This window comes from Danio aesculapii, chromosome 2 (genome assembly GCF_903798145.1).
Source record: "Danio aesculapii chromosome 2, fDanAes4.1, whole genome shotgun sequence".
In the NCBI taxonomy this organism is placed as follows: Eukaryota; Metazoa; Chordata; class Actinopteri; order Cypriniformes; family Danionidae; genus Danio; species Danio aesculapii.
Genome location: NC_079436.1, coordinates 17,469,751 through 17,490,746, shown reverse-complemented (window position 1 = coordinate 17,490,746; position 20,996 = coordinate 17,469,751).

Sequence of the window (20,996 nt, the reverse complement as noted above, 5' to 3'; positions counted from 1 at the left end):
GACAGACACTAAAATGGAATAAATGTCAGATGTAAGCTGCACAACAAATTGAATTTATATGCACACTTTATGAGTGATCAGAAGTAACTGGCTGACTGCTGCTTGTATATCTTATAAACAAGATTCACTCAGTGCTTAGTTCACAACTAAATAAATCTTTCATTTAAAACTCCCATGGCTACATGAAAAATGCTTTTAAGGTTAAAATCAACTTCAGTTTGGGAACCCTGATGTACATTTTATGTGTAATATTGTTCATATGATGTAATGTTACATTTGTATTTTTACACTGAATAGAATTTGGTGTGTTTTCAGTACAAATACACGTTAAACAATAATAAATGTGAGATTCAGGAAGAAAATAATGTTGATATTATTGGATCGTACAGTGTTTATGTGCATTGTATGACTATAAAAACTCCCAGCAGCTGCATAAACATCTTAATCTAGTATGAATGGTAATCATTTTTTATTTTTAATAGTATATACATACAGATATAGTATAGTATATAATGCTGGGTAGACACTGGAGAAGTCACATAACTGATAGCTTAAGTAGAAATAGAAAATTGTAGTTGGTAAATTAATACAGACTACACATTTTATGTAGTTTGATTAAAGTTACTTAATGTTGTCTGATTACTTTCAGATTACTTTTCACCATGTGAATCTAAAATAAAAATACACAGAGAAAGAAAATACATTATTTGTTTTCAACATTGATGTGTACTGAACATTACATCAGGATTTCAAAAACTGAGGGTGAGATCATTTGTTCAGTCATAACAATGTGAAATTTACATAAATAACTGTAATCAAAACCAAATACTTGAACACTAAATGAATTAAAAGTTTTATTTGTTTACCTGAATGTCAAGTTCTCATCAAAGAAATGTTGCAAATGTGTGATTAAAGTGCCCCTTTTATGTTTATTAAGTTTTGGTACTACAAATATGTTTGGGAAGTCCTGTATCACATGAACAATCATTAAAATCCATGAACAAGACAAAAATGGCCAAAATCTTCCAAGTTTAATATGTATTTTGTCAAGAATAAGACACAATCAATAATAGGGAATACGACTATTTATATATTCATCCTGTGTTCGGATTATTGTATGCAAATTAGTGCGTATTTATTGAATAATGCTTAATTTGCATATTTAAATATTAAAAACATTTTAGAAAAATTGTAATACAAAAAAAAAATGCTTGCTATTCTTAATGTAATTATTAACGGAATGTGATAACAGTCTGTTATCCCCACTCTCACACTTATTTAAAAAAAAAAATATTATATTTGTATCATTGAAATGACAAAAAAATACAAAAAAATATGTCTTGTGCTTATTTTTATTTATCTCATTGGAATAAACACACACAAGAAAATATTAAAATTATAGACTTAATAATGTCATATATGAAGCTGTAGCTTCATATAATTTGTGCTATTATTCAAAACTGTTTCATTCAAGTTTTCTGTATTCTATATTCTGGAATTTAATCTTTATTCTGTATTCTGGAATTTAATCTGTATTCTGGAATTGAATCAGAATACAGAATTATCTGTATTACCTGTATACAATTATGTGCACATTTGCAAGTTCACATTTCTTTGAAGACCACATGACATTCAGGTAAACAAATAAATATGACAAAGTATTTCACAACCATAAATCACAATATGTGGCCCTGAAACACAAAAACAGTGTTATGTTTCACTGGTATATTGGCAAAACACCCTTTCTATGGGTTAAAATGATAAATTTTTATGTTGTGCCAAAAATCATTACAATATTAAGCAAAGATCCCGCTCAAAAGTTTGGGGTCAGTTTTTTAAAATGTTTTTTTTTATTATTAACATTATTCTGCTCATGAAGATGGCATTTATTAAATGTCAAAAAAAAATGTAAAATTGTTAAATATTTATTAAAATTTTAAAGAGCTGCTTTCTTATAGTATGTAGTTTCAAATGAAATGATTACTCCAGTCATTATTGCTTTAATTACAATTACTATTAATAATAATAATAATAATAATAACAATAATTAAAAATCGTACTGAACCCAAATTTTTGACCATTACAACAGTTCTCAAAAGTACATTATGTTTTACAACAGCAGAAATATTTGTCAAACTGTAGAGTGTCCTCTGCTTGTTGCTGTATGTGGGTGGAGTAATACACAAGGGTGAAGAGTCTGGACGAGTGCTGTTACTTGCAGAATATCGCACAGCTATCAGCCAATCAGATTTAAGGATCAGACAGTGTGTATATATATATATATATATATATATATATATATATATATATATATATATATATATATATATATATATATATATATATTTATATATATATATATATACTGATTTTGACTAATAATGTGCTTTGCTAACTTAATTTGAACAACTTAATGCATGTATGAAGTACGTTAATGCAGTATTTGTATTTTTTTGAACCATTCCAGATTTTCAAATAGTTGTATCTCGGACAAAAATGGTCCAATCCTAATAAAGTATGGATCAACAGAAACCTTGCTTATTAATTTAATATAGTCATTTGATTTATTGTTAACATTTGATTTGATTAATGTACACTTTTAACTGATTATGTGGTCCAGGGTTACATTCGTAATTAATAAAAAGTAATGGCTATCTTTAGAGTTTAAAAAAGTTACTCCCAAAATTGGTGCAAAGTGTAATGTGGCACAGAAAATAAATATCCACTACACTTTTTAATTTGCATGTAAATCAAAAGAAGAGGCTAATAACAGGCCAAAACGTCTGGTCTTGCTCTAAGAACATTACGTGCTGAGAGAAGAGACTGACATGTGATGTCATTGTCCTGCAGAGGATCTGTTTACTGCTGTCTGCAGTACACTTATACAGTATACGCTCCAGTGTCCTTACATGCTCTGAACAGACCTAAAATCAGTAATAGAGTTCACAGTAATGAAAGGCTTCCTGAGAAAAATGGCTCTAAAAGTACGTAGAGCAGTATAACCACACTCCAGTGTGAGGTATCTTGAACAATACAATCAACAGGCAAGACTTACACAACATTTCTATGGTCAAATTTAGTTCCACTGTTGACAAATCAAACAATAGTGGCTTTGAGCAGCAGATCTTGTTGTTATAATTGTGTACCCAAAAAATCAATATTAGATTTAAACTGAGGGCTTTGAGGACAAAGTAGACAAAGAAGCAAAAAGCCAAAGTAACCCTGTGAATTAAAAATTGCTGTCGCTGACATTCCTGTACAGTATGTAGGTCTGTGGTTGCTGTGGAGTCATTTGGTGCAGTCAAGAGCAGCTCCACCGCGGAGAGATTGCCAAAACTAGAAAGCTGGGCCATAACTCAGAGAGAGAGACTCATGTTGGTTACATAAGCAGGTCCTGCTCTTAATGTGTTCTGCACACTCCAGTTCTCCATCACCCACGTTCACGCAGACCAACTGCATTACAGACTTCATATGTCAACCAGATGCACAGCAAACACACCCGACAATCAACCCAATGAGATTTACAAAATATCTCAAAGTTAGAGAACAGCAATGACCACTGCATGAAGAAAGGTTACAGAAATCAGAAATTAGTAGTAAGTGTAGAGGGCCTTGCTTTGGATGACTTCAGCACATCTCTAGACGTCTCACAGACGCCACCAATCTCCAACAGGACTTGACTAGTCTCTTAAAGGACAACAATAGTTTCTCGCGGGACACCACTAGTCTTTCACAGGACAACAGTAGTCTCTCACAGAGATCGCTAATCTCCAACAGGACTTAGTCTCTCATAGGACATCACTATTCTCTCACAGGACAACAGTACTTTATCAAAGGACATCACTAGTCTTTCACAGGACATCAATAGTCTCTCGCAGGACATCACTAGTCTCTCACAGACACCACTAATCTCCAACCGGACTTGACTAGTCTCTCAAAGAACATCAATAGTCTCTCACAGGACAACAGTAGTCTCTCACAGGACATCACTAGTCTCCCACAGGACATCACTAGTCTCTCACAGACAACATTTATCTCCAAATGACTAGTCTCTTAAAGGACATCAATAGTCTATCACAGGACAATACTAGTCTCTCGTAGGACATCACTAGTCTTTCACAGGACATCAATAGTCTCTTACAGGACAACAGTAGTCTCTCACAGGACATAACTAGTCTTTCCCAGGACAACAGTAGTTTCTCAAAGGACATCACTAGTCTCCCACAGGACATCACTAGTCTCTCACAGACACCATTTATCTCCAACAGGACTTGACTAGTCTCTCAAAGGAAATCACTAGTCTCTCACAGGACATCACTAATCTTTCACAGGACAACAGTAGTCTCTCAAAGGACATCACTAGTCTCGTACAGAACATCACTAGTCTTTCACAGACACCTATAATCTCCAACAGGACTTGACTAGTCTCTCAAAGGACATTAATAATCTCTCACAGGACAACAGTAGTCTCTCGCGGGACATCACTACTCTCTCACAGGACAGTCTCTCAAAGGACACCACTAGTCTTTTAAAGGACATCACTAGTCTCCCACGGAACATCACTAGTCTCTCACAGGACATCACTAGTCTCTCACAGACACCACTTATCTCCAACAGGGCTTGACTAGTCTCTCAAAGGACATCACTAGTCTTTCACAGGACATCAATAGTCTCTTACAGGACAACAGTAGTCTCTCACAGGACATAACTAGTCTTTCCCAGGACAACAGTAGTTTCTCACAGGACATCACTAGTCTCCCACAGGACATCACTAGTCTCCCACAGGACATTACTAGTATCTCACAGAAACCACTAATCTCCAACAGGACTTGACTAGTCTCTCAAAGGACATCACTAGTCTCTCACAGGACAACAGTAGTCTCTCATAGGACATCATTAGTCTTTCACAGGACAACAGTAGTCTCTCAAAGGATATCACTATTCTCGTACAGAACATCACTAGTCTTTCACAGACACCTATAATCTCCAACAGGACTTGACTAGTCTCTCAAAGGACATTAATAATCTCTCACAAGACAACAGTAGTCTCTCGCGGGACATCACTACTCTCTCACAGGACAGTCTCTCAAAGGACATCACTAGTCTCCCACGGAACATCACTAGTCTCTCACAGGACATCACTAGTCTCTCACAGACACCACTTATCTCCAACAGGACTTGACTAGTCTCTCAAAGGACATCAATAGTCTCTCAAAGGACAACATTGGTCTCTTGAGAGACATCACTACTCTCTCACAGGACAACAGTCTCTCAAAGGACATCACTAGTCTTTCACAGGACAACAGTAGTTTTTCACAGGACATCCCTAGTCTTTCAGAAGACATCACTAGTCTCTCATAGGACATCATTAGCATACCTGCCAACATTTGTCTCTGAAAATCCGGGAGATTAGGGGGGAGAGGGTGTTCGGGTGTGAGGCCTTTGAATAACGCTGTTGAGAACCGGGATAGGATTTGGGTGGCCACTGCGATCGGGTACAAAGTTGCCGACCCAGTGGTGTTTACAGACTGTACCAAAAAAAAAAGAAGGGTGGGGGAATTATGGGAGTTTTCCGGGAGAAATGACAAATGGGATGGTTGCGGGTGATTGGTCTGAAATACGGGAGACTCCCGAGAAAAACAGGAGTGTTGGCAGATATGATCACTAGTCTCTCACAGGACATCACTAGTCTCCCACATGACGTCACTAGTCTCTCACAGGACATCACTAGTCTCTCACAGGACAACACTAGTCTCTTACAGGACAAGAATAGTCTCTTACAGGACAACAGTCTCTCATAGGACATCACTAGTCTCTTTCAGACATCACTAGTCTCTCACAGAATAACAGTAGTCTCATATAGGACATCATTAGTCTCTCACAGGGCATCACTAGTCTATCACAGGACATCACCAGACTCTAGCAGGACATCACTAGTATCTCACTGGACATCATTAGTCTCTCACAGGACAACACTAGTCTCTAGCAGGACATCACTAGACTCTAGCGGGACATCACTAGACTCTAGCAGGACATCACTAGTCTCTCAAAGGACATCATTAGTCTCTCACGGGACATCACTAGTCTCTCACAGGACATCACTAGACTCTAGCAGGACATCACTAGACTCTAGCGGGACATCACTAGACTCTAGCAGAACATCACTAGTCTCTCACAGAACATCATTAGTCTCTCACGGGACATCACTAGTCTTTCACTGGACATAACTATTCTCTCACAGGACATTACTAATCTCCCACAGGACATCACTAGTCTCTCACAGAACATCACTAGTCTTTCACAGGACGTCACTGGTCTCTCACAGGACATCACTAGACTCTCACAGGACATCACTAGACTCTAGCAGGACATCACTAGTCTCTCACAGGACATTACTAGTCTCTCACAGGACATCACTAGACTCTAGCAGGACATCACTAGTCTCTAGCGGGACATCACTAGACTCTAGCGGGACATCACTAGTCTCTCACAGGACATCATTAGTCTCTCACGGGACATCACTAGTCTCTCACAGGACATCACTAGTCTCTAGCAGGACATCACTAGTCTCTCACTGGACATAACTATTCTCTCATAGGACATCATTAGTCTCTCACGGGACATCACTAGTCTCTCACAGGACATCACTAGTCTCTTGCGGGACATCACTAGACTCTAGCGGGACATCACTAGTCTCTCACAGGACATCACTAGTCTCTAGCAGGACATCACTAGTCTCTCACAGGACATCACTAGTCTTTCACAGGACGTCACTGGTCTCTCACAGGACATCACTAGTCTCTCAAAAGACATCGCTAGTCTCTCACAGGACATCACTAGACTCTAGCAGGACATCACTAGACTCTAGCGGGACATCACTAGACTCTAGCAGGACATCACTAGTCTCCCACAGGACATCATTAGTCTCTCACGGGACATCACTAGTCTCTTACAGGACCTCGCTAGTCTCTCACAGGATGTCACTAATCTATCACAGGACATCACTAGTCTCTCACACTTCTCTGTTGTGATCTTGATCTCCTCTTCTTCAATCTCTTCACAGTTAACTGACTGTACTGGGTTTCATAAACATGACTTTGCCACAAATTTGATTTCCAGTGGTTTTTAATCAGGTTTAAGTTAGGACTTTGGGCTGCCGTTTCATTATTTCAGTATTCTCAGGTTTGAGGGACTGATTTACCCATTTTGCTAAGCTACGTTTTAGCAGATTTTAATAACTTTATATAAACTCTTTCATATGGAAATATGCAAATAAAATAGAAAATAGAATGTTGTCTGCCTAACCATAATAATTTCTTTAGTGTGATTTGATTGTACAACATTCATTCATTTTCTTTTCGGCTTAGTCCCTTTATTAATCAGGGGTCAACACAGCGGAATAAACCGCCAACTTATCCAGCATATATTATTATGCAGAGGATGCCCTTCCAGCCGCAACCCAGCACTTTTAAACAGCCATACACTCCTGCATTCACACACATACACTATGGCCAATTTAGCATATTCAATTCACCTACTGTATAGCACATGTCTTTGAACTATGGGCTAAACCGGAGCACCCGGAGGAAACCCACACAAAGAAGGGGAGAACATGCAAGCTCCACTGCCACCATTGTACAACATGCATACTGTAAGTTTATTCATATTATATCAAACAAATTATTAATTTACCTTGAGAATGCTTTGGTATATTCAAGTAAAACTGCTCCTTGAAAGAGTGAAAATGTAGGACAGTACTTGATTTTGTGCATCTGGAATTGATTGGATTGTAATCATTTGCTTTTCTTTAATCTTGTGTGATTGACAGGTTATTGTGCTGCTCTCTTGTCAGTAAACACATCACCACAGAAGAAAAAGGTCATTTTGCAAGAAGGATGGTAGTTGTTATAATTATGTAGAAGGTGAATTAAATAAACGAATTCAACAAATCCTACAATACTCCTTAAAATAGAATTTTCAGTTTTCATATTGTTTTCATTTATCTGTAAAACTATTGCCACTTTTAAGCTATCAGACATTTACACACTGATTTACACAAGCACAATGAATTCAAATGATTTGAGGCAATCGTTAACTCTCCTCTATTTGACTGGTGCTTCTAAAACTTCTAAAGGTAAACTCTGCAGGTTTTGTTAATAAGCAAATACTTGGCAGCTGGTATTTAGGGCAAACAACAGCACTTGCCATTCAGCAGCACAGTCAGGCAAAGCGTACAGTATGTTTTCTCAATACAGTTTATTTAGCAAACATTAGAGATGAATTTGAACAGAAGTATCAGTTTGGGTTCTACTGAAATCTTCAGCACTAAACATAATCAGGATTGTTTCACCGAGCTGGCCCTTCAGCTGACATTTAGCATTCCGGTTTCCAAGAAGCTTGAACGCATGGAAAGTCCAGAGCACCGGAGGGCCAACTTTCCAGAGCATACATCAATAACTGCTGTTTCAGAGGTGGGTTTCCACACGTTTGTGAGCAGAAAGAAATTAATATACGAACCTAACTCTCTCACGGAACAACAGACGACATGCAGCATTGAGCATCTCTCATTAGGTCACATTACGACTGAAGCAGATGATCAAGAACCCAAAGCCAGGTTTGCTTTTCTCCGGGTTTCTTTACACTCCTTTCAAGAAATTATTTTTCAAGACATTTTATGTAACCAGAGACATTTAAAATTAGCATTACATCAGCACTGCCGGAAATGTAAAATCTTTACTCCTAGAAATTATTTAAAAACTTTAAGCAAATCACCTGAGCTACCACTGGACCAATCGTTCAGCAACGGCATGAAAATAAGATCATGACAGTGTTGAATAGCTGGTGGCTCTCAGTGCATTACAAATTGTGTGTTTTAAGAGATATATCCGCCTTTCAAAGGGCACTTTGGAATGATAACAATCATGGTTGCCATATTTTAGTGTCGTTTCAAACCTTAAACATAGACTGTATAGCCAAAGTGCTAAAAACTTGCAACTTTAAAGGGCAGGAGGGTAAACCCTTTAAAGGGATTAGGACAGAAGGATGAGCCCTTTCCTATGAATATGCTGTCTATAAATTTAAACATACACATATTGCTCACTAGAAACTGTCTTCATATGAAATGTCAAAGTTAAAAAATGTTTTTCTCACTTAAGTGTCAGTTCTATTCAAAACATTTATATTTTTCTCCAAAGAAGTATAGAAAAACACAAAAGAAAAATTTATTTACAGTTTTAATTTTCCCATAATATTAACATAAATCAATCACTTAATAATTGATTAAAAGAAATAAAGTTCAATTTCACAACAGTTCAGTTTTCCAAACTTTCACTTTTAACAAATCTGCTAACTAGACTTAACAATCACATTTTCTTTTGTTTTTGTATATAAAGATAAGTCAACAACAAAATCAAATGAACAAAACCCAAAACAAAAAATAATAAGTGAAGTTTATTTATAAACTAATTTCGAGAGGATCACGTGCTTATGATTGATCACAGCTAGTCCCGCATCAGCTCATAATTAATTCACCAATCAGATGATTCATAACTCACTATAAATAAGCAGTTTTCTTATCTCAGTATCTTTGTCTTGAAGAATCCCTCACTCCCTCTCCTTTCGAGATGGGCAATACAGCAGCCCAGTGATTAGTACTGTTGTCTCACAGCAAGAATGTCTCTGGTTAAAGTCCCTACTAAAGTAGTTGACATTTCTTTGTGGAGTTTGCTCATTCTCCCTGTGTTCGTGTGGGTTTTCCCTAAGGTTGTCCGGTTTCCCCCCACAGTCCAAAAACACACAACCTAAGTAAACTGAACACACCAAACTGATACCATAGCCAAGCTCTTAGTGTACATCTCTCCTTATCCATCTGTCATTAGCCAGAAATAAGTTAATTGAGATCTACCTGAGATCAAACTCCCCTCTTGCCCTGCAAATGGGAGGGAGCCCAGGGCGTGAGGATCTCATAAGCTCAGGGCTCTCTCCATGACAGCATGCCAAACAAGCTTTATTATCAATCATCAGCTAAGTGTGAACTCTTGAAATTCCCATGAGTTATAAGCCTGTTAGGTGTATGCGTTTTGTCAACGCAAGTTGGAAATCTGAGTCACGGTATTATAATTTCATTTTGTCATTTTCCATTCAGCACTCTTTAAAACAGTGGAAACTCTCCAAACTGACCCTGTAAACTGTGGCTAGACGGCAGCTAAATCTCATTCAACTAGATTTTGCAATTCTACATAACTTGAAATGCCATTACTTTGCACAAGTACCAGAATGTCACAATGAAATTGGACATTTTGTAAATGGAAAAATCAACTTAAATCTTCCTAACCATGTGGCATGATGATTGTATAATGTCACAGGTTGCCATATATTGCCTTATGATTAAATGTAAATGCATTAAAGCTGGTAACACATGTGGCAGTTCAATGTTAAAGCTATTGGTGCTAACTGAACCAATCAGCAGAGAAAAACAACACCTAACAAACAGTTGCAGCTGCTGCAATGGAAAGAATGACATGTAATCATTAAATGTAACTTTAATACTAGTCTGTTGAAATGCAGGACCCAGAGATGCTAAGGGGCTTCATAGCAGTCGTATAAATAGTACGACATGGCTGTTGCATAACACAACTGGTTCTCAAATTTAGTCAGGTAAGGTAAAGACAGCTGTGAATAGGAAGCGAAATATGCGAGGAAGTGGAAAATGGCAAGGAAAGTATGGAGGTATTGAAATAAGTGCATGGAAATACAGCTCCTAAAAAAAGATAGCACTTCATAGCTATTATTGGTTCACTGGATTTGCCAATAGGTTTTAAGGAAAATGTTAATGTGTGTTTTATTTTAGGAAAGTAATAATAAATGTGCTCCATGCAGGTGCACTGGCTTGACAACCACCTGCAGGACACACTCCTTAATACACCAGACATTGTGTTAGAAACTCTCAATTGCTTTCCATGTTTCTTGATATAACTGCTATTTTCATTTATGACACTTCATTTTTGCATCTTGTTTAAATACACTATGAACAGCAGCTACGCTAATCATTTTCTTATTTCTCTATTTCTACCAGGGGATACTCATTCCGAGGTCCCTAGAGACTATGCAGCACCACTGATGCGATCCAAGACTTGAAAAGAAATTATCCCAAGATATCCATAATCCTGGACCAGACAGTATCCCGAGCTGATGCCGTGGTCGTCATGGAGGAATGGAGTGGATGAGACTGATTCCTGAAAGACCACCGTGACAGACGAGTTCACGCATTGATTGTTTGGGCCAGCCTGACCCCTCACCGGTGACACACCTGCAGCTTCTTCATGATGAACATCCAGCTTCTCCAGCCTCCGGTGCCTAGACTGCAGCTCTACAGAGGAAGTTTGGCCAGAAGAGTAATGGTTGTGCCCAACAGAGCCTAGTTCTTCTCTAGGTTTTTTTCTCCTTCACGTTGTCAATTGAAGTTTTTTTTGTTTTGCTTTTTTTTTTCTTGCCACTGTCACCACCGGCTTGCTTGGATTGGGATTTGTGGAGCTGCGCTTCGGTGGATCAATCTACATTGTGAAAGTACTATATAAATAAACATGAATTGAATTGATTGATGTGCATTTGTCATAGTATTATTTTAACAATCAAAAGCAATCTCAAATTTCCAACAAATGTTGCATTAATTTTTGGCAGATGTCTTGTACTGGGATCTTATAAAGGGATCATATCTGACCCGAGGTGTCCACTGTCTTCTCCAGGACATCACAAAAATGACCAAGGGGACAATTCTTATGTGAATATTTTTTATAGTTTTACCCTGACAAATCTTTCCATTGTCATCCTGAAATATGAACATGGGACATGACATTCACTGTGGTTGTTTAAGAACTAAAAAGCTGCACAATGCATCAGTTATGGTATTAATCACCACAACAAAGACCTAACCATACACTCTTAAATATTTGTTAACTTAAATTCGAACTGTTGATTGATTGGTTGGTTGGCAGGTAGGCAGGTAGGTAGGTAGGTTGATTGATTGATTGATTGATTGATTGATTGATTGATTGATTGATTGAACTTCAACTCTGAAAACTGGACTGATAGTTTCAATTTACCAGAACTTCTATGTTAAGCTACTTTTACACAATCTACATTGTAAAAGCGCTATAGAAATAAAGATGAATTGAATTGAATTGGTTGGTTGATTGATTGATTGAATAATTATTTATATATATATATAGAGAGAGAGAGAGAGAGAGAGAGAGAGAGAGAGAGAGAGAGAGAGAGAGAGAGAGAGAGAGAGAGAGAGAGAGAGAGAGAGAGAGAGAGAGAGAGAGAGAGAGAGAGAGAGAGAGAGAGAGAGAGCCATCTCATCTTTTTGAGCCATAACTCAGTGCAAATACTATAGAGTAAGTTTTGGAGGGATACTTCATACTCTCATGAAGGAATTTCAGCAGTGATTGGGGAGCAATGGGACAGGAAATGGAAAAGCCAGCTTGAATAGATTACACAACACTTTTGGAGGGGAGGGTGAACATCTGGCACAATTTTTTCTCACATGGTTTTGTTTGAAGGGAAAGATCATCTTATAAGTTTTATCCAAGCATCATTCTGTAAACTACAGTAATGAAGCAAAACCCCAGAAGAAACCATGCTTTACAGTAAATTTAGAACTTTTGGAAATTTTGAAAATTAGGAACATTGTTAGGCACACATTTATCTGTTCTGGATTCAAAACATTGCTTAATGGGGCTTACTGCTCTTGCAATAAGAGTTTACACAAAGCAGAATGTACTAATAATATGAGAAATTTTGCTTCTGGCAGCAACTGTTAACAGCAATAGAATACTAGGACGTTATCCTAGGAGTAACTTTCCCTGATGGGGCTCAATAAACAACACTGTAAAAATATAAATATAAAAAAATCTTTCAATTGCAGTAACAGTTGCCTTTAAATTGTGATTCATTGACATATTCTGTATATGTATTGAACTTTCAAGTTGAATTATGGCACTTTTAACTCCTCTGTAATAACTTTGGACGTTTAACTCTACGGTCACTCAATTTGCAATTGACTTTTATTGACATTTTTAGTCATTTGAAACATTGTGTAAGCCAATTTTGTATATGTAGAAACAAAGCTGTAAAGTGGCTCAAAGTTTAGCCGGCTAATTACCTGCTTTTTGTACTGAAGTCCAGACAATATATTTTTTGACATACTAAACTGTCATTTAAAGTCACTTTGTTCAACTTTTCAATATTGAAAATTCTCAGAACAGAGCTTGGTGTCCTATAATGCAATGAGAAAGCATAAATAAATAAATACATAATAAAGAAAACACCTAAAGATTTGCAAAATATTGCAAAGTACAATATTAATTACAAAAAAATTCTAGTGCAGATGAAGACATGCAATAATTCTTATATAATAAGTTCATGGATGTACATTTGTAGAATAATTTACAACAATATATACTGTTAGTTCACCCAAAAATGAAAATTTCTTGTTCCAAAGTATTTTTTTTCTTTTATGGTTGAAAAGAAGATATTCTGAAGAATGTTGAAAGCATTGGCTTAAATAGTAGGAAAACAAATAATATAAAAGTCAATGGTACCAGGTTTCAGACATTCTTCAGTATATCTTCTTTCATGTTCACCAGAACAAAAATACACAACGCGGTTTGGAATAAGTATATGGTGAATAAATAAAGACAGAATTTTCATTTTTGGGCAAACCATACCTTAGGTGATGCCTACCCAGCAGGCTCAGGACGTCAGATCGATATTCAATTCAATTCATTTCACCTTTATTTGTATAGCGCTTTTACAATGTAGATTGTGTCAAAGCAGCTTCACATAAAAGGTCATAGTAAATTGGAACAGTGTTGTGCTCGAACATCGTGGGGACATTGCATTTTGGGTGGAAAAGAAAATTGGATCGACGTCAGAACCCGTCGGATCGACATCAATGTCCAATGTCGGAGAGACATTGGGTTTTGGTCACTTTACAACGCAACCTAAAAACAACCAAATATCAACACCTAATGATGTTACAGCTTGACATTGGGTGGACGTTATCATTACGACGTTGGATTTTGGTTGCCATACGTGACGAATAAATATCAGTATTTGACGTCAATATGACTGGTTTAAGACGTTGGCTCGATGTTGGATTTTGGTAACTTTTCAACACAACCAAAATATCAATTAAATATCAATGTCATTTGATGTCGTTATTGGACATGAAAATAATGTAGTTCTAAATCTAACCTAATATTAACGTCTTAAGTTGTTGTGTGCCTTCTAGGTAATGTCAAGTCCATCTAACAACAAAAAGATACCTAAAATGACTCAAGAAAATATTGTTTCCTCAAAGCAGAAAAGCCTCAGTCAGCTCATCTTCAGACCTGCTCTGGGGTCAGTTTATGTGGGCCGTCTAATAACTCTTGACTTTAAAGCAGTTTAGCTTCCAACCACAATGTTGTATTTGGTTTCCAAAGAAACCTTTTCAAATCTGGGAGACCGGCCATCTGTGAGGTCTAAAGAAAAAAAAAAGGTCTCTGGAAGTGGAATAAAGGACTGATATGTATGAGGAAAAAGCCTGAAGGATCATGCTCAGCAAAAAAAAAAAAAAAACTACCCACTATTAATATGGCTATGATAGAGATAGGAAGCTTATTCTTATGATGATGCTTCTGTAAGGTGAAAATCCAGTTCTTATGAAAATCTATGAATGACGGGACACAGTGTTTATTGCTTTTTGACACTATGGTTAGTGCTTTCTGAAACAAAACTCTAGAGCATCTCAGATGAACAAACTCACACAAATCTTGTTTGTGGAAACACATTTCTTTATTAGAATATCTCCGGTGACCTAAAATGACCAAGAAAATTTGTACAGGATGTCTCTTTTAGTCATTTAACCAAATGCCAAACCTTTAGACATACAGTAACTGTGGTCCAAAAAGGGAGAAACCATTTATAAGATTACCAGGAGGTCCTTTTTCTATTTACAATAAAAACGATTTGATAAATGAATCTGTTATTAATACTCTGCAGCCAGTAACATGCACAATGACTGAATAAACCAATAGAAATGTCACGGCCACAGAGCCAAATTATATTCATGATCCTTCCTGAAGAGAGATTTACTTCAGGGCTACCTCCTCAAAACCACAGCAACAAATCTGGGTTTCAAAGAGTAAGATGCTGTAAATTTATTGAGCATAGACAGAAAGATCTGATGGTTTTTCCACTGACGACATCCGCCATTAAAGATCAAACAGTTCTTTTTAAAACGATGAAGGAGTGTAAGTTTATACTATAATAAACTATGTAAACAAACCTTATACCAAGGGCACAGATAAGTCTGCAGGTTACACATTGCTGTTTGCTTAGATAAACCACATGCAGTATTGTCACGTGTAGTCTCAGGTTGGTCACACATTTTAAGGTTTCAAAGGAATAGTTCAATGAAAAAATCCTCACCGTTTACTGAAACTCAAGTGGTTCTAAACTTCTATAAATTTGTATCTTCACAAAACAAAATATTCTGAAGAAGATTAGAAAAAAAGCAGAGTAGGAACAAAAAAATAACACTTATTACATATAAAATTAATTTTTATACATTGTTTTATATATTTGCATATCTTCATTTGTATTCAACAAAAGAAAGAAACTCAAACAGGTTTGGAACAAGTGGAGGGAAAGTAAATGATTGCAAAATTTCCATTTTTGGACAAACTGTCTATAATTTAGCTAGACATTGTCATTATATATACAATTATTTCTTTACTGCCAATCAAGTTGGATTCTCTCTGATCTCAAATTGTAAATATGAAACATTTAATATTTATGACTCTTGATTGGACTGTCTCTAACAGTATACCTTTAATAGCCCATGAGAGCCAGAAAACTTCACTGACCAGATTTTGACAGCTTGTAGCTGATGGCAGCCACAAACATGTCAAAAAGTCGCAACAGATTTTACCCATATGTGTTTTGCTATTTGTTTTTTTTTTCTTCTCCAAAACATAGAACACACCAGAAAACCCACATTGATCCTGCTTCACTGTTTCATCATGTTTCCTGGTTGACAATTTATCATCCAAATTATACAATGATGTGATTTAGAAGACACAAAAAAATCTTCCATGACAATCATCATCAGCGCTTAATCAAAGCTTGGATTGACTATTACACACAATTTTAAAGAGACCTGCCGACCATTCAAAATTGACCTGTGTATATGGATTTCCTTTACTGGCTCATTTTAGGTCAGATTTATGATTTGAACCCTTCACTGGAGACTTGCTCTGACCAGATAATTTGAATCTGTGAATTGTTTATAGGGTAATCACTTTAAACAAATCATTTGAATAATAAAAATATAAGAGTGAGCAAATTATATTAAAATGTTCATTTTGGGGTCAATTAATCCTTTATTGAACTTTAATCATGAGGTGGACATACAATAAAATATTAAAAAAACGAATGAGTTATATTTCTACTTTGAAGCATATGCAGTCACTTACATCTATCTGCAGGAAATTGCAGGGAAACTGTCTACTGCTTGTTTGTGTTACTATCTAAGAAAAAAAGTAAATACTTGATTGTTCCTTATTTTTAAATGTCAAAGAAAAATAAAAAATAGAAAGGTTAACTTAAATGAGTCTCTTACAGCTCTGGAAAAATTTTGGCCCACTTATCTTTGCAGAATTGTTGTAATTCAGCCACACTAGAAGAGTTTTCATTCATGAACTTTGTAATGTCATGCCACAGCATCTCAATTGAATTCAGGTCAGGGAAAACCCTTTTCGCACAGAGCAATGTAGTCCCTTAATAAAAAAAACCTCCATTTACAAACTGCATGATGTGTTTACTTGCGTTTTCTTTGACAAATGTTTACATTTGTTTGATGATCTGAAACATTAAAGTGTGACAAACTTGCAAAAAACAATCAGTAAGGGGGCAAACACTTTCTCACATCACTGTATATAATAATTTTAAAAAAGAAACTGCACGACAAACAGTGTTCACGAACCTGAATTAGTTTGGACCACTTTTCAACCCTCTTTAAAATATGTTTAAATATGTTTGCTTTTTAGTTCAGTCAGAATGCTGTTCGAAAGCAGTGTATTTCGAATTGCATACAGTATGTACAGTGCTCAACATATATAACACAAATCTCTGATTTAAATTTATATTTTCTGTAGGAAGCTTTACAATGTTATATTTGTCCATATACATTAGTCAGTAATGAAGCCAAAACAGAAGCTAATCTAACTAAATAACATACAAACTGTCCAAAATTAGTAGCTCAAATGTATATGTAAGGGAAAATTATTAAATATTATTTTTAAAAAGAGCAACTAAAATATTTTGTTGAAATTTTGTAGTTTGTAATTTTTCTTTCCAATATTTCACATGAATTTCAACTTATTATCTTTCTTTTTTTAAAGATGTTTGGTGACTAAAATATTACTTTAATAAATATATGCATTTAATAAATCTTTTTTGTTCAAATGCAACAAAAGGCATTACCCATATTCACTAAGCAATGAATAAAAATGGGGGGTACTCACCTATGTCATCACCTCCTGATAACGTCCGAGGCTCAGACACACTCTCCCAATTCAAAACTAGATTAAAGACCTATCTGTTTAGTAAAGCATACACTCAGTGCACCATTTAGTGGGCTTCCACACAGGTTGTGCATCTTGTTTATATACACTATGAACAGCAGCTACGCTAATTATTTTCTTTATTCTCCATTTCCACCTGGGGATACCCCTCAGACTATGCAGAGTCACTGATTCGATCCAAGACCAACGACGAGATGATCCCAAAGTTTCCATATCCTGGACCAGGCCATATCCTGAGCAGCTTCTGTGGTGGTCATGGAGGAGTGGAGAACATGAAACTGATTCCTGTGACGCTCCAGAGACAGACGAGTCTTCGCTGAGGCCAGCTTCCACCCTACGCCACTGAGACTGCAGCTCTGCACAAGACGTTTGGCCAGCGGAGAAATTAAAATGGTCGTGCCCAACTGAGCCTGGTTTCTCTCAAGGTTTTTTTTCTTCACTTTCGCCATTTAGTGTAGTTTTTTTTCCCTCTCCGCTGTCGCCACTAGCTTGCATGGTTTGGGATCTATAGAGCTGCGCATCGTTGGATTTGCTCCTCAGTATTTGGACTCTCAGTATAGTGATTATTAAACCACACTGAACTGAGCTAAACTGAACTGAACTTAAACACTACAAACTGAACTACACTGTTCCTATTTACTATGACCTTTTATGTGAAGCTGCTTTGACACAATCTACATTGTATAAGCGCTATACAAATAAAGGTGAATTGAATTGAATTGAATTGAACTATGTTGAGCACAGTATATTGTTCAAATGTAGTTTTGTGTTGGTACTGTGCAGTTCTTATTGTTATGATTCATAAAGAAATGTATCAATCTCAATCAAATGGTCTAAAATAATATCTTAAAAAAGTTGGTGTTTTTTTAGGTTTTAATGCTTAAACGGCTTGCCATATATTTGCATTGCTTGCACATTAAATATTAATGTAGTTCTTGGTTTTGTCTGGAGTAGCCTATATGGGACAGAATGAGCTCACAGACAAGAAAGTGCACTTAGTCAACCCACTCCATTTATGCAGCAGTTATGCTCTTGGTTAGTGCTGAGACAGAGGTATGAAGAAGCTAGACATCTGATTGGGTTAGAGACTTGCTTAAGGCTGTAATCAACCACTTTAGTGTGACGGCCTTAACCTTTCCAGTAGTAGCAATTTGGCCTAAAATAAAAAATATTTTGTTTATTCTTTCCTTTCAAGAGTAGTTAGTGCAAATAACAATTTTGCTGACACACCATACATCTGGAAATGAGAAAAGATGCTGTTTGTACAAATGGAACACAGTTTTACCTAAACTAGTCCTGTCACTGGCTGCGTGTGGATGAAGAGAAAGAAAATGTGGCTCTACAGTCACTGCCTTCATTTCTCTGAGTCTTTTTTATTTTATATGAATAGAACAGTTGTTTATTTTTGTTGCAAGCTTTTTAAAATCATTCAATAGTGATACTGTACAAATTAGCTGTAAGCGCCATTCATAAGAATCCCTGCTACATTGTTAAAAATAATAAAACAATTGTTGTTTTAATGTAGATATGCTTTCCAGATGTGCATGTTTTTATACATTCATTTTCTTTTCAGCTTAGTCCCTTTATTAATCTGGGATCACCACAGCGGAATGAACTGCCAACTTATCCAGCACATGTTTTACGCAGCGGATGCCCTTTCAGCTGCAACCCATCACTGGGAAACATCCACACACCCATTCACACACATACACTATGGACAACTTAGCCTACCCAATTCACCTGTACCGCATGTCTTTGGACCGTGGAAACCGGAGCACCCGGAGGAAACCCCCGCCAACACTGGGAGAACATGCAAACTCCACACAGAAACCTCAACTGACCCAGCCGAGGCTCGAACCAGCGACCTTCTTACTGTGAAGCGAACCATGCAGCCCATGTGTATGTTTTTTTTTTTAAATACAAATGTTTCATAAAATAGGTCTTAGAACTTATTATTAGATACTTAAACCTCTTATATTTTACATACTATTTTTTGTTTTTTAAATACTGATTTAAAAGATGCATGTTTATTAGATACAACATATTTATAGAAACAATTGCTTTTTTTGTGATTTTTAACTGACCTTCAATTTAATCATTTTGACTAGTCAATACAAGACAAGTAAAAAGCAGTTGTGAATAGTAAGAACTGCTAATAATTACAACTAGTAGTACCCTTTAAATAACAACTTGAAACTAATAAATATATCCAATTCATTTTAACTTTGGTCACACTTTATTTTAAAGTAAATTCTTGCTATTAACAATTATGTTTGTTAATTATCATTTAATAACTAAGACATTTAGGTCAATAAACTCTTAATTTGCTGGCATTGGGTAGGATTAGAAATAAAGAATAAGATCATACAGTTTGCGTAATTTAAGTACAAGCAAACAGGCAAACAGCCAGTATCTTAATAATAGTCAGACAATTAGTCACTAGTTAATAGTAAGAATTTGCCCTAAACTTAGTGTTACCTAGCACTTATGCATTAGATACTTGTGCTTATAATTACCCTTATATATATATATATATATATATATATATATATATATATATATATATATATATATATATATATATATACACACACACATATTTGATTCTAGTGCTGTAGATGACTAGTTGTAACTATATCAAATGTTATTAGAAAGACTATTTTTTAGTATACTAATTGAAACTCTACTGTCAAATCATAAAAAAGCTAAACTCAACTTTGACAAGCATGATAAGTTTTGTTACTTAACAAATATTTTCTTGTCTATATAACAAGTCCTTGCAGTGCAATGTATTCTAGGAATTTCATAATATTAATTCATATTTAGGCAGCATGGTAGCACAATCGCCTCACAGCAAGAATGTCGCAGGTTCGAGCCCCGGGTGGGTCAGTAGGCATTTCTGAGTGGAGTTAGCATTTTCTCCCTGTGTTTGCATGGGTTTCCTCCGGGTGCTCCAGTTTCCCCCACAAGTCCAAAGACATGCAATACAGGTGAATTGTTCGTATAGTGTATGAGTGTGAATGAGTGTGTATGGATGTTTTCCAGTGATGGGTTGCAGCTGGAAGGAAATCCTCTGCGTTAAACATTTGCTGGATAAGTTGGCAGTTCATTCCGCTGTGGTGACCCTAGGTTAATATAGAGACTAAGCCGAAAAGAAAATGAATGAATGAATAAATGAATTAATATTTAATCAAGAAGTTCCTCTTAAAAATAACCAGAGGTCCAATTTATCAAATTTGCGTAAAAACGTCTTAAAAGTTAAATATTTACTCACAGCTGAGCACATTCTCCTGTCAAGTTTGTTTTTTTACAGATCACAAGTTTCACAATTTTTGATTATACAACTTCATGCATATAAATGAGACC